The sequence below is a fragment of the Oncorhynchus mykiss genome, chromosome 15 (genome assembly GCF_013265735.2).
Source record: "Oncorhynchus mykiss isolate Arlee chromosome 15, USDA_OmykA_1.1, whole genome shotgun sequence".
Classification (NCBI taxonomy): Eukaryota; Metazoa; Chordata; class Actinopteri; order Salmoniformes; family Salmonidae; genus Oncorhynchus; species Oncorhynchus mykiss.
This window is the reverse complement of record NC_048579.1, coordinates 32,724,823-32,740,528: the sequence shown is the minus strand read 5'-3', so window position 1 is coordinate 32,740,528 and position 15,706 is coordinate 32,724,823.

Below are 15,706 nucleotides of genomic sequence, written 5' to 3'. Positions count from 1 at the left end.
TGTGGCCAGCTCAAATGCAGTTTGATCGTAAGCTACAGGGACCACTGTTGAAAGATCTCACCTGTTTGTTGGTATGTGTGAAAAAGTTAAGAGGTTAATAACATGAACTAGATTACTGCCACTGGTTGCAGTGAGTAGCTTCCTTGAGCAGACAGCTTGATGAAAAGCAGTCAATATTCAGGTCCACAAGAAAGTAGAACTCTATGTTTGCATCACTTACACTATCAAGCATTTCACACTTGGTGGCCTTTCAGAAACACCCCAATAGAATATGCTTTAGATGAGGCAGGTGATTCCGCAACCACAGCATTTCAATAACATTGCCATAAGATCTTCTCTAAGCGTTACAGGGATATATATATATATATATATATATATATATATATATAGCAACACCTCCCCCGTAAGCATTCATGTCTCTTCTATAGATGTTATGTCCTTGTATTGCTACTGCTGTATCAAAGGAATTATCTGAGTGAGTCTCAGAAATGGCTAATATATGAATGTTATCTGATGTTAACAAGTTATTGATTTCATGAACTAAGGCTACATATATGAATATTGGCTATTTTCAGCCTTTTCCTGTTTAGCTTTTCAGACAAAATATGAAAAACAACAATAAAGCAATAGAAAAATAAAACTAAACAGTCCATTAATCAGTTGGTGTGTGTAAGTGTGTGTATGCTTCAGGGTTGAAGCTACGGACCCATAGGCTTGGCTCTCTCATCCCTTCCAGGCCTGTCATAGCAGATGTAAGCAATGTCCCCATGCGCTCTGGCAGCTTTCAAAGGCACTTAAATCTTTTGTCTTGCCGATTCACCCTCTGAATGGCACACATACACAATCCATGTCCCAATTGTCTCAAGGCTTAAACATCCTTATTTACCCTGTCTCCTCCCCTTCATCTACTCTGATTCAAGTGGATTTAACAAGTGACATTAATAAGGGATCATGGCTTTCACCTGAACAGTCAATGTCATGGAAAGAGCTAATAATGTTCATAATGTTTTGTATACTCAGTGTATGTCTCCTGAGCTGACAACCTATAAACAGTACACATACATTTTCTTGACATGCTTCTCCTCATAGGGGACAGCATAAAGTAATAACAGTATCAATGTAGCACACACTGTCTCAACAATGTCAGGATTCAATACAATGTGGTCACACTGGAACACTGCTCTCACAAGTCTACTGCTACTTCACCTGGTGACCGCTGCTCAAGATCTAGGAAAACTGTGCACAGGGGATCAGAAATTGGGATCTCAGGGCAAAAAACACTTATTATTGAGCAGCTGGACCCGCCTATGATCTGAGAGGTAGCGGGCACGGGTGGGTACCAGGTCTCGGACAGAGGACTGAGAGAGGTAGGCTTGGACAAGCTATCAATACGTGATGAAATTATAAAAAGTCTGAATTTTACATACACTTAGGTTGGAGTCATTAAAATGTGTTTTTCAACAGCTCCACAAATTTCTTGTTAACAAACTATAGTTTTGGCAAGTCTGATAGGACATCTACTGTGTGCATGACACAAGTAATTTTTCCAACAATTGTTTACAGACATATTATTTCACTTATAATTAAGAGGTTGTATCACAATTCCAGTGGGTCAGAAGTTTACATACACTAAGTTGACTGTGCCTTTAAACAGCCTGGAAAATTCCAGAAAGTTATATCATGGCTTTAGAATTTTCTGATAGGCTAATTGACATAATTTGAGTCAATTTGGGGTGTACCTGTGGATTTATTTCAAGGCCCACCTTCAAACTCAGTGCCTCTTCGCTTGAAATCATGGGAAAATCAAGCCAAGACCTTAGAAAAAGAGTGTAGACCTCCACTAGTCTGGTTCATCTCTGGGAGCAATTTCCAAATGCCTGAAGGTACCACGTTCATCTGTACAAACAATAAGATGGTATCATGAGGCGGGAAAATTATGTGGATATATTTAAGCAACATCTCAAGACATCAGTCAGGAAGTTAAAGCTTGTTCGCAAAATCGAATAATCCCCGCGATATGCAACTTTTCATGAAAGTCAGGAACCAATACACACAGTCAGTTAGGAAAGCAAAGGCAAGCTTTTTCAAACAGACATTTGCAATCTTTAGCTATAACTCCAAAAAGTTTTGGGACACTAAAGTCAATGGAATAAGAGCAGCTCCTCCCAGCTGCCCATTCTATTGAGGCTAGGAAACACTGTCACCACTGATAAATACATGATAATCGAGAATTTCAATAAGCATTTCTCTACGGCTGGCTGTGCTTTCCTCCTGGCTACCCCAACCCCTGCCAACAGCTCCGCACCCCCCGCAGCTACTTGCCCAAGCTCCCACAGCTTCTCCTTCACCCAAATCCAGATAGCAGATAGCATGTCCTGAAAGAGCTGCAAATCCTGGACCCGTACAAATCTGCTGTGCTAGATAATCTGGACTCTCTCTTTCTAAAATTATCCACCGCCATTGTTGCAACCCCTATTACTAGTCTGTTCAACCTCTCTTTCGTAACATCCTAGGTTCCTAAAGATTGGAAAACTGCCGCCGTCATCCCCTTCTTCAAATGGGGTGACACTCTAGACCCAAACTGTTACAGACCTATATCCACTCTGCCCTGCCTTTCTAAAGTCTTCGAAAGCCAAGTTAACAAACAGGTCACTGACCATTTCGAATCCCACCGTACCTTCTCTGCTGTGCAATCCGGTTTCCGAGCTGGTCACGGGTGCACCTCAGCCACGCTCAAGGTACTAAACGATATCATATCCACCATCGATAAAAGACAGCACTGTGCAGCCGTCTTCATCGACCTGGCCAAGGCTTTAGACTCTGTCAATCACCGTGTTCTTATTGGCAGACTCAACAGCCTTGGTTTCTCAAATAACTGTCTCACCTGGTTCACCAACTGATTCTCAGATAGACTTCAGTGTGTCAAATTGGAGGGCCTGTTGACCGGATCTCTGGAAGTCTCTATGGGGGTACCACAAGGTTCAATTCTCGGGCCGACTCCTTTCTCTGTATAATTCAACAATGTTGCTCTTGCTGCGGGTGATTCCTTGATCTACCTATGCAGACAACACCATTCTGTGTACATCTGGCGCTTCTTTGGACACTGTGTTAACTAACCTCCAGACCAGCTTCAATGCCATACACCACTCCTTCCGTGGCCTCCAATTGCTCCTAAATGCTAGTAAAACTAAATGCATTCTCTTCAACCGATCGCTGCCCGCAACCACCCGCCCGACTAGCATCACTACTCTGGACGGTTCTGACTGGGAATACATGGACAACTATAAATACCTACGTGTCTAGCTAGACTGTAAACTTTCCCTCCAGAATCTCCAATCCCAAATTAAATCTAGAATCGGCTTTCTATTTCGCAACAAAGCATCCTTCATTCACCCTGCCATACATACCCTTGTAAATCTGACTATCCTACCGATACTTGACTTCGATCATGTCATTTACAAAATTGCCTCCAACAGTCTACTCAGCAAACTGGATGCAGTCTATCAGAGTGCCATCCATTTTGTCAACAAAGCCCCATATACTACCCACCACTGCGACCTGTATGTTCTCATCGGCTGGCCCACGCTACATATTCGGCGCCAAACCCACTGGCTCCAGATCATCTATACATCTTTGCTAGGTAAAGCTCCGCCTTATCTCAGCTCACAGGTTACCATAACAACACCCACCCGTAGAACGCGCTCCAGCAGGAATATCTCACTGGTCATCACCAAAGCCAACACTAACTTTGGCCTCCTTTCCTTCCAGTTCTCTGCTGCCAATGACTGGAACTAATTGCAAAAATCACACAGCCCATCTGTAAATAGCCCATCCAAACACCTACCTCATCTCCATATTGTTTTTATTAACTTTTTGGGGTATTTTGCACACCAGTATTTCTACTTCCACATCATCATCTGCACATCCATCACTCCAGTATTAATTTGCTAAATTGTAATTACTTTGCTACTATAGGCTATTTATTGCCTTTCCTCCATTTGAACACACTGTATATATATTAATCCAAATGTATTTGGCTAATGTGTATGTAAACTTCTGACATCAACTGTATATGTAGGGTAGACTCAAATTGAGGTCTTCCTTAACCTCTCTGGGATATGTGGGATGCTAGCATCTCACCTGGCCAAAATCCGGGGGAAATGCAGTGCGACAAATTCAAATAAATTACTATAAAAATCAAACCTTCATGAAATCACACATGCAAGATAGCAAATTAAAGCTACACTCGTTGTGAATCCAGCCAACATGTCAGATTTCAAAAAGGCTTTTTGGCAAAAGCATAAGAAGCAATTATCTCATGATAGCACAACAGTAAACAAAGAGAGAATAGCATATCTCAGCCATGCAGGCACCACACAAAATGCAGAAATAAAATATAAATCATGCCTTACCTTTGACAAGCTTCTTTTGTTGTCACTCCAATATGTCCAATAAACATCACAAATGGTAATTTTGTCAGATTAATTCCGTCAATATATATCCAATATGTCCATTTATTTGGCGCGTTTGATCCAGAAAAAAACTGCTTCCAATTTGTGTAACGGCACTGCAAAATATCTCAAAGTTACCTGTAAACTTTGCCAAAACATTTCAAACTGCTTTTGTAATACAACTTTAGGTATTTTTAAGCGTTAACAATCGATCAAATTGAATCTGTTTTCAATACAGGAGGATCACAAACTAACGCTACATTTTTAGTCTTGCGCAACACTCAAACAGTACACATAACGTTACCCTGATCCAAGATGGCCGTACTTCTTCATTTCACAAAGGAATAACCTCAACCATTTTCCAAAGACTGTTGATCTCCAGTGGAAGCGGTAGGAACTGCAAACAAGTGCCTTAGAAATCCAGTTCCCCAATGAAATCTCATTGAATAGACAGTGACCTCAAAAAGAATTATCTGAATGGTTAGTCCTCGGGGTTTTGCCAGCTACATAAGTTCTGTTATACTCACAGACATGATTCAAACAGTTTTAGAAACTTGAGTGTTTTCTATTCAGATCTAATAATAATATGCATATCGTATATTCTTGGCATGAATAGCAGGAAGTTGAAATTGGGCACGCTATTTATCCAAAAGTGAAAATGCTGCCCCGTATCCCAAAGAGGTTTAAATAATGATGATTGTTTGAATAAATGACCAAGTCTCTCCCAGTACTGAATTACCACGACAGTGGTCAGTCACAAACACTTTGTTTCCCTCATTAAGACAATTGTTTGCATTATTTTGGCAGTTGCCTGTTTGTGATGACTAGCCCTATCGGTAGTAATGCACTAGTGTATCAGGGATCAAGGTAAGACCCAGATGCAGACACTTTGAATAAACAATGATTTAATAGCCTAAGAGGCAGGCAAGAGACAGGACAAGGCAGGCAGAGGTCAATATTCCAGAGATGGAGCAAGGGTACAGGTCATCAGGCATGCTCAGGGGCAGGCAGAGGGGTCAGGCAGGCGGGTACAGAGATGGAGCAGGCGAAGGTCAAAACCAGGAGGGCAAGAAAAAGAGACGCTGGGAGAAAACAGGAGCTGACAGGACAAACGCTGATAAGCTTGACAAACATGACAAACTGGCAACAGACAAACAGAGAACACCGGTATATATACACAAGGAATAATGGGGAAGATGTGCGACACCTGGAGGGGGGTGGAGACAAGCACAAGACAGGTAAAACAGATCAGGACGTGACTTCACTGGTCCACCAAAATTTCGAGATCACAATGTATGTATTTTCAATGACAGCCTAGGAACAGTGGGTTAATTGCCTGTTCAGGGGCAAAATGACAGATTTGTACCTTGTCAGTTTGGGGAGTTGAACTTGCAGCCTTCCGGTTACTAGTCCAACGCTCTAACCACTAGGCTACCCTGCTGCCCCATGATTGAGTGATGGTACAGAACGGCATAGGCAAGATACAGTAGATGGTATCGAGTACAGTAAATACATATGAGATGAGTAATTTAGGGTATGTAAACAAAGTGGCAAAGTTTAAAGTGGCTAGTGATACATGTATTACATAAAGATGCAGTAGATGATAAAGAGTACAGTATATACATACACATATGAAATTAGTAATGTAGGGTATGTAAACATTATACTAAGTAGCATTGTTTATAAAGTGGCTAGTGATATATTTTACATCCATTTCCATCAATTCCCATTATTAAAGTGGCTGGAGTTGAGTCAGTGTGTTGGCAGCAGCCGCTCAATGTTAGTGGTGGCTGTTTAATATCATACAGTGGACCCCTAAGCCTATGCATGCAATGCCTTTATGCATTTAGTGCTCAAATATCTGACAGGTGAACAGTCAGGTGGACAATTATTGTTTAACCTCTCTAGGGTATGTGGGATGCTAGCGTCCCACCTGGCCAACATCCAGTGAGATTGCAGAGCGCTAAATTCAAATACAGAAATACTCATTATAATGATTCAGAAAAGATACACCTATTTTACATATGTTTAAAGATTAAATTCTTGTGAATCCAACCACGGTGTCAGATTTTAAAAATGCTTTACGGCGAAAGCATACCAGACGATAATTTGAGAACATAGCCCAGCAGACAAATCATTACAAACAGTAACCAGCCAAGTAGAAGAGTTACATACACAAGTCAGAAATAGAGATCAAATTAATGACTTACCTTTGATGATCTTCATATGGTTGCACTCAGAAGACATTCATTTATTCAATAAATGTTCCTTTTGTTCGATAAAGTCTCTTTATATCCAAAAACCTCTGTTTTGTTCGTACGTTTTCTTCAGTAATCCACAGGCTCAAACGCAGTCACAACAGGCAGACAAAGATATGAAAATAGTGTCCGTGAAGTTCGTAGAAACATTTCAAACAATATTCATAATCAAACCTCAGGTTGTTTTTAGCCTAAATAATCGATAATATTTCCACAGGACAATAACGTTGTCAATATAAGAGGTAAACGAGAAAGGCACTCTCTCGGTCGCGCGCATGAAAACGTTCTGTGACACGACAGGGTCCACTCATTCAGACTGCTCTTACTCCCTCATTTTTCAGAATACAAGACTGAAACAATTTCTAAAGACTGTTGACATCTAGTGGAAGGCATAGGAACTGCAATTTGAATCCTAAATCAACGGATACTGTAATGGCATTGAATAGAAAACTACAACAGCAACAAAAATCCTACTTCCTGAATGGATTCTTCTCAGGTTTTTGCCTGCCAAATTCTTTCTGTTATACTCACAGACACTATTTTAACAGTTTTGGAGTGTTTTCTATCCAAATCTACCAAATATATGCATATCCTATCTTCTGGGCCTGAGTAGAAGGCAGTTTAATTTGGGCACGCTTTTCATCCAAAATTCCAAATGCTGCCCCCTACCCTAGAGAAGTTAAGGAAAGTAAAAACCAATAGCATTAAACTATACACTATAATGTTTTGCAATGTTACACATCAAAACGCAAATAATATTTGTTGTGTAATTTGTTTCAATGCTTTTTTTAAGAACATGGCCAATTTGGCGAATATTCCTTGTTTATTGATGGCGCTGGCTGTGCCAGGTCGGAGGTGTCTTTCTCTCATTCTTTCTACTCTCGGATCTGAACCGGTTTCTTGAATCCAAATGGACACATGTCTGTTTGGGTCTGTTTTGCCATGGGCCTTTTCAGAATGGGTCTGACTGTTCTCGGGTCCATTTGGAACAGGCCTCCGTAAAAACTATAATAATTTATGCATAATTGCTCCTTTTGGTAAAGCTACGGGTCCATTTCAGAATAGGTCCAACTTTTTGGACTTGTGAAGATCTCTATACTGTACTACATAGGGAATAGAGTGCCATTTGGGGCACAATCTAATTAACACACTCTCATAAAGGTCACAGACAGCAGTACTTTAGCAGGAACAGGTAGTTCCCCTCTCCTGAACCACTGACAGTCTGTTGAACCCTTCGACAGGGACAAAGCTCTTACACCTGAGGGTGTCATTACAATGACAGGAGAAAGGAACAGGCAGATTTCTGCTACTTCCTTTGTATGTCATTACAGGAAATTATCATTCACAGTTTTGGCAGGGCATGGGCTGGCTGAGAAAGATTTATTTCATAATCTCACTGCCTGGCAGAAGGACACAGAATTTACTGTAAATAATTGCAGCATAGATATTGTCTGAATCCAAAATAACACCCTATTACCTATATAGTAAACTACTTTTGGGTCCATAGGATTCTGTTAAATAGTAGTGCACTATATAAGTAATAGGGTACCATTTTGGAAGGTACTATTTGGGACACATACATATTCTAGGAGCTCAGACTAAGACCAACTATTTTAGATATTCGCATACTACTAAGGGACAGTGAGGTGAGGCCTAAAACTTTACATCTTAAGGAAAAATGCACTGCATGCAAGTCTGCATATTCCCAAGAGTTGCATTTAGTCATGTACAAGAAATCTGTTCGAACTGTTTGCAAAGACTGATAAAATATATTTTTTAATCTTAAATGGCAAACCCAGCTTTGGGTGTTACAGTGACATACAGTATCACACTCAGTTATGTGACACCTACCCAGAAAAAGTATAAATCTGTGGCATACTCTTGTCAGGAATTTTAGATGTTCGACATGTTCTCCATTTCATTAACCTTTGACAACTACCAAAACTCTACATTTATGCTCTGCCTAAATTTGAAATTACCATTTGTTTTTAAATGAGGTCATCATCAGATAAGCAAATTACACTAAAACAAAAAAAAGTATCAACCACAAATTGATTAGTATTTAATTTATGGAACACAGAAGAGAAGCACTCCATTGCCTGAGGTGTTGATATATACAGAGTGTATAAAACATTATGAACACCTGCTCTTTCCATGACATAGACTGACCAGGTGAATCCAGCTGAAAGCTATGATCCCTGATTAATGTCACTTGTTAAATCCATTTCATTCAGTGTAGATGAAGGGGAGAAGACATGTTAAAGGAGGATGTTTAAGCCTTGAGACAATTGAGAAATGGATCGTGTGCCATTCAGAGAGTGAATGGGCAAGACAAAAGATTTAAGTGCCTTTGAACTGGGGTTTTCACACTCAACAATTTCCTGTGTGTATGAAGAGTGGTCCACCACCCAAAGAACATCCAGACAACTTGACAACTGTGGGAAGCATTAGAGTCAACATGGGCCATCATCCCTGTTGAATGCTTTCAACACCTTGTAATGTCCATACACCCACGAATTGAGGCTGTTCTGATGTTGGAAGGCACATTTATGTATTCTCTCCATAAATCAGCTTTTAATCTGTCATTCGGTGGAAAGAAAGCATGGAAGGAATGCAGAGAGACAGTTTTGTGTTTAATTCTGCCTCCCTGGCCACTGTATGGTGTTTCTGATTCTGTTTTTAATCTAACAGCAGGCTCTTGCTCTGTTACTCTCACTAGACAATGGGATCCAGACTTAATATTCTAAAGCTTCTCATCATCTCACACACAGAGGGGAGGAAGTAGGGATGAAGGTGGAGGTGTGTGTTGTTTTTAGTGGGAAGCGAGTGTTAGTTCGTTGATGGTATCCTAAATGAAATTATAAATACTGTACCATTCAAAAGTTTGGACACACCTACTCATTCAATGTTTTTGATTTATTTGTACAATTTTCTACATTGTAGAATAATAGTGAAGTCATCTAAATTATGAAATAACACACAAATAATGTCAAAATATATTTTAAATCTGAGGTTCTTCAAAGTAGCCACCCTTTGTGTTACATCTGTCCCTGCCAAACCTTCTACTTCTCATCCTGTCTCCCTAACCTCCTGTCACTCCCCCAGTGATCTCTCCATATCTCTCTCTGTGTGTGGGTGCATGTGATTGTGTGAGTGGAGACAGGTGTGCTGGAGGCAGAGCAGATCCCCACCAGCTGCAACATGTTTCATAATCAAGACCTCGACAAAGCCCTGCTATTTCCACGCTGCCAGATCGTAATCTCTGCTCAGACAATCTACGTTTCAAGCTGTTTGTTCCTGCATAGATCTTGTTATCCCAATGTGCATGTTTTCCCTAGCCTGACGCTGCTTTTCTCTTCACTACAGTTCCGTCCGCTCTGCCTCTAGTCCCTGTCCCCAGTCCCTCGTCTCGTCAGTCCTGCTTCCCTGCCCTTGACAGCTTTTCACATACATGGCATTCTCTCAACCAGCTTTGGGAGGTACTCACCTGGAATGCATTTCAATTAACAGGTGTGCTTTAAGGTAATTTGTGGAATTTCTTTCCTTAATGCATTTTGAGCAAATCAGTTGTGACAAGGTAGGGGTGGAATACAGTCATAAAAAACAAAGCGCTATGATGAAACGGGGTTGCCACAGGAAAGGAAGACCCAGAGTTACCTCTGATGCAGAGGATAAGTTCATTAGAGTTACCAGCCTCAGATTGCAGCCAAAATAAATGCTTCACAGAGTTCAAGTAACAGATATCAATATCAACTGTTCAGATAAGACTGCATGAATCAGGCCTTCATGGTTGAAAAACTGCAAAGACACCACCACTAAAGGACAACAATAAGAAGACTCACTTGGGTCAAGAAACACGAGCAATGGACATTAGGCCGGTGGTCCAAATTTGGTATTTTTGGTATTTTTGATATTTAGAATTCAGGGAACACTGAACCAGCATGGCTATCACAACATTCTGCAGTGATACGCCATCCCATCTGGTTTGTACTTAGTGGGACAATAATTTGTTTTCGACAGGACAATGGCCCAACACACCTCCAAGCTGTGTAAAGGATATTTGCCAAAGGAGAGTGATGGAGTGCTGCATCCGATGACTTGGCCCCCGCAATCACCCAACCCCAGCCCATTTGAGAAGGATTGGGATGAGTTGGATCGCAGAGTGAAGTAAAAGCAGCCAAAAAGTGCACAGCATGTGGGAACTTCTTCAAGACTGTTGGACAAGCATTCCAGGTGAAGGTGGTTGGGAGAATGCCAAGAGTGTGCAAAGCTGTCATCAAGACAAAGGGTGGCAACCTTGAAGAATCAAAAATATAAAATATATTTTGATTTGTTTAACTTCCTAGGGCTAGGCCCCTTTTTTCTCAATTTCTGCCTGAATGACGTGCCTAAAGTAAACTGCCTGGAGCTCAGGCCCTGAAGCCAGGATGTGCATATAATTCATACCATTGGAAAGAAACCACTTTGAAGTTTGCAGAAATGTTAAAATAATGTAGGAGAATATAATACAATAGATACGGTAGGAGAAAAACCAACCGGAATGTTTTTTTTTTTGAGAGACTGTCCTCTTAGAAATGCAATAGCGAGGTCATATTGAAAATTAGCTCTCTGAATGTAATTCATACGGCTTCCACATAGTGTCATCAGACTATGTTCAAGGTTTCAGGCTTGTAACATCAAAAACTAATAGGAAATATCAGTTTTAGTACAGGGACGCAGTCCCTACGGTCCTGCTAATCTGTTTCCTATGGAACATATTTCTTTCCGTGAGAAATATCATAGTTTGATTATAGTTTGATTACATTTTAGGCTATCTGAGGAGTAGATAGAAATGTATTTTGACTTGTTGAAACAAAGTTAAGGGGTAGATTTTTGGATTCCTTTCTCTGCATGTTGAACAAGTGGATTACTCAATTCAATTGAGTAAACAGACTTTTTGGGATATAAAGAGGGATTTTATCTAACAAAATGACACTACATGTTACAGCTGGGACCCTTTGGATGACAAATTAGAGGAAGAATTTCAAAAAGGGAATATTTAATCGTTATTTGCTAATGTATGAAACCTGTGCCGGTGGAATAATATTTTGATATGAGGTGCCTTCCTCAAACAATCACATGGCATGTTTTTGCTGTAATAGCTACTGTAAATCGGGCAGTGCGGTTAGATTGACACAAATTTAAGCTTTTAGCCTATATAAGACACTTGTATGTACCTAAATGTTTAGAATCAAAAATATGTTTTGATTTGTTTAATACTTTTTTGGTTACTACATGTTTCCATATGTGATATTTCATAGTGTTGATGTCTTCACTATTATTTTACAATGTAGAAAATTGCTAAAATATAGAAAAACCCTTGAATGAGTAGGTGTGTCCAAACTTTTGACTGGTACTGTATATGGACCATAAATTCCAATTGGCTATACTTGAACTTTGTAACAACATCCTCAGCTCTGTCTTTTTCCCCACTAGTTTGAACCAAGGACTGACACCTCCATACAAAAGGAGATACATTTGGCCCAAATAACTACAGTGGGATCTGCATCAACAGCAACCTTGGGAAAATCCTCTGCATTATCATTGACAGCAGACTCACACATTTCCTCATTGAAAAACAATGTACTGAACAAATATCAAATTGCCTTTTTACCAAATTCCTTTAAAAAAGACCACATTCACCCTGCACACCTTAATTGACAAACCAAAACAAGGGCAAAGTCTTCTCATATTTCATTGATTTAAATAATTATTTTGGCTCAATTTGGCATAAGGGTCTGCTATACACCTTGATGGAAAGCGGTGTTGGGGGGGTGGGGGGAGGGGAATCCAAAATTATAAAATCCATGTGCACAAACAACATGTTTGTTGTTAAAATTGGCAATGAACACACATTTCCTTCGACAGGGCCGTGAGGTGGTACAGAGATGCAGCTTGAGCCCCACCCTCTTCGACATATTATATAGATAAATGAATTGGCAAGGGCACTAGAACAGTCTTGCAGCACCTGGCCTCACACTACTAGAATCTGAAGTCAAATGTCTACAGTTTGCTGATGACCTGGTGCTTCTGTCCCCAACCAAAGAGAGTTTACAGCAGCACCTACAGTGTAGGTCTTTTGCACAGATTCTGTCAGACCTGGGCCATGACAGTAGATCTCGGTAAAACAAAAATAACGGTGTTCCAAAAATGGTTGCCAAGACCACAAATACAAATTCCATCTAGACTCTGTGGTCCTAGAGCAAACAAAAACTATATGTACCTCGGCCTAAACGTCAGTTCCACAGGTAACTTCTACAAGTTGCCAGGTCGCAATTGTAAATGAGAACTTGTTCTCAACTTGCCTACCTGGTTAAATAAAGGTGAAACAAATAAATAAAAAAGCTGTGAGCGATCTGAGAGACAAGGCAAGAAGGGTCTTCTATGCCATGAAAAGGAACATGACATTCGAAATATCAATTAGTATCTGGCTAAAAATACTGGAATCAGTTACAGAACCTATAGCCCTTCATGGTTGTGAGGTCTGGGGTCCGCTCACCAACCAAGTATTCACAAAATGGGAAAAACACAAAATTGCATGCAGAATTCCCCCAAAATATCCTCAGTGTACAACGTAAACACCAAAAAAATGCATGGCTAATTATCAAAATCCAGAAAAGAGATGTTATATTCTACAACCACCTAAAAGGAAGCGATTCCCAAACCTTCCATAACAAAGCCATCGCCTACAGAGAGATTAACATGGAGAAGAGTCCCATAATCAAGCTGCTCCTGGTCACAAACACAAACAGAGCCCCAGGACAGCTAGACAATTAGGCCCAACCAAATCATGAGAAAAAATATATATAATTACTTGACACATTGGAAAGAATTAACAAAACAAAGAAAAACAGCAAACCAGAATGTTATTTCGCCCCAAACAGAGAGTACAAAGCGGCAGAATACCTGAACACAGTGACAAACTTGGACTATGTACAGACTCAGTGAGCATAGCCTTGCTATTGAGAGATGCCGCCGTAGGTAGACCAGGCTCTCAGCAAAATACATTGTATGTGCATACTACCCAAAAAATGAGGTGAAACTAAGCCGCACTTCCTAACCTACTGCCAAATTTATGACCATGTTGGAGACACATTTTCCCCTCAGATTACACAGACCCAGAAAGAATTTGAAAAAAAATCCAGTTTTGATAAACTCCCATGTCTATTGTGTGAAATACCACAGTGTGCCATCACATATGTGCAAGATATGTGACCTGTTGCCAAAATAAAAGGGCAGCCAGTGAAGAACAAAAATCAGTGTAAAAAGTATTTATCCCCCTTGGCATTTTACCTATTTTGATGCATTACAACCTGCAATTTAAATGGATTATTATTTGGAATTCATGTAATGGACATACACAAAAAAGTCCAAATTGGTGAAGTGAAATGAACAAATAACAAAATGGAAAAGTGGTGTGTGCATATGTATTCAAATGTCATGACTTCTACCGAGGGTAACTCCTCTCCCTGTTCGGGCGTCATTACATGTTTTAATATGTTATTACAACAGACTATATTATTAAACACGCTCCTCAGACATCCCTGCTCTCCTGCGCCTGACTCCTACACCTCTCACCAAGACGCATGTTATCACAGAATCCTGCACCAATATAATTATGGAGTCAGCAGGAGCGGACGCACTTCCAGGGTCCGTGGAGGAGCGAGTTCAACACCACACGGCAGTGTTACACCGACTGGGGACCGCCATGGATCAGGTGATGGCGACGATGGAGAGATGGGAGAGAGGTGGCCTTCCCACACCGTTATCAGCTACACCCCAACCAGTACCACTACCCTCTCCTTCACTGCCTGAGCACAGTGGAATTCGACTCGCCCTCCCGAGGGAGTATGATGGGACGGCGGCCGGGTGCCAGGGCTTCTTACTCCAGATGGACCTATACCTGGCGACCGTTCGTCCGGCTCCTTCGGGGGGTGAGAGCGTGAACGCCCTCGTCTCCTGCCTCGCAGGTAAAGCCCTGGAGTGGGCCAACGCGGTGTGGAACGATCCTGACTCGGCGAGGGACCACTACCCAGAGTTCACCCGCCGCTTTCGGGCCGTGTTTGATCACCCACCTGAGGGTCGAGCGGCGGGTGAACGGCTGTTCCATCTGAGGCAGGAGAGGAGGAGTGCTCAGGACTTTGCTCTAGAGTTCCGGACCTTGGCCGCTGGCGCGGGATGGAACGACAGGGCCTTGATCGATCACTATAGGTGTAGTTTGCGTGAGTACGTCCGTAGGGAGCTGGCCTGTAGAGACACCACCCTGTCCTTGGACCAATTGATCGACATGTCCATTCGGTTGGACAACTTGCTGGCGACCCGCGGACGTCCAGATCGGGCTCTGTCAGTTCCATCTCCCAGCTCCACCACTCCAACACCCATGGAGCTAGGAGGTGCTTCAGCGAGGGCGACCGGAGGAGGGGGCCTTTCCTGTGCCAGCTGTGGTCGCAGAAGGCACACTGCTGACCGGTGCTGGGGGGGTCACCCCGGGAGTCGAGACGCCAGGCCGAGCACTGCCCGTACACCTCAGGTGAGTCGGCACCAGGCTCACTCAGAGCCCCCTGTTGGTCACGTGTATGTATGGATTGTTTTTCCTAAATATTCCCCTCTTTCCCGGCATAAGGCACTAGTAGATTCAGGCGCGGCGGGGAATGTTATTGACCGCGGTTTAGCGAACAGGTTAGGGATTCCCCTTGTTCAGCTGGATAAACCCTTCCCAGTGCACGCCTTAGATAGCCGACCATTAGGGTCAGGGCTAGTCAGGGAGGCCACGGCTCCACTGGATATGGTTACGCAGGAGGGTCATGAGGAGAGAATTAGTCTCTTCCTCATTGATTCTCCTGCGTTTCCGGTGGTGTTGGGGATCCCCTGGTTGGCCCGTCACAACCCCAGGATTTCGTGGCAACAGAGGGCTCTACAGGGGTGGTCGGAGGAGTGCTCAGGCAGGTGTGTAGGAGT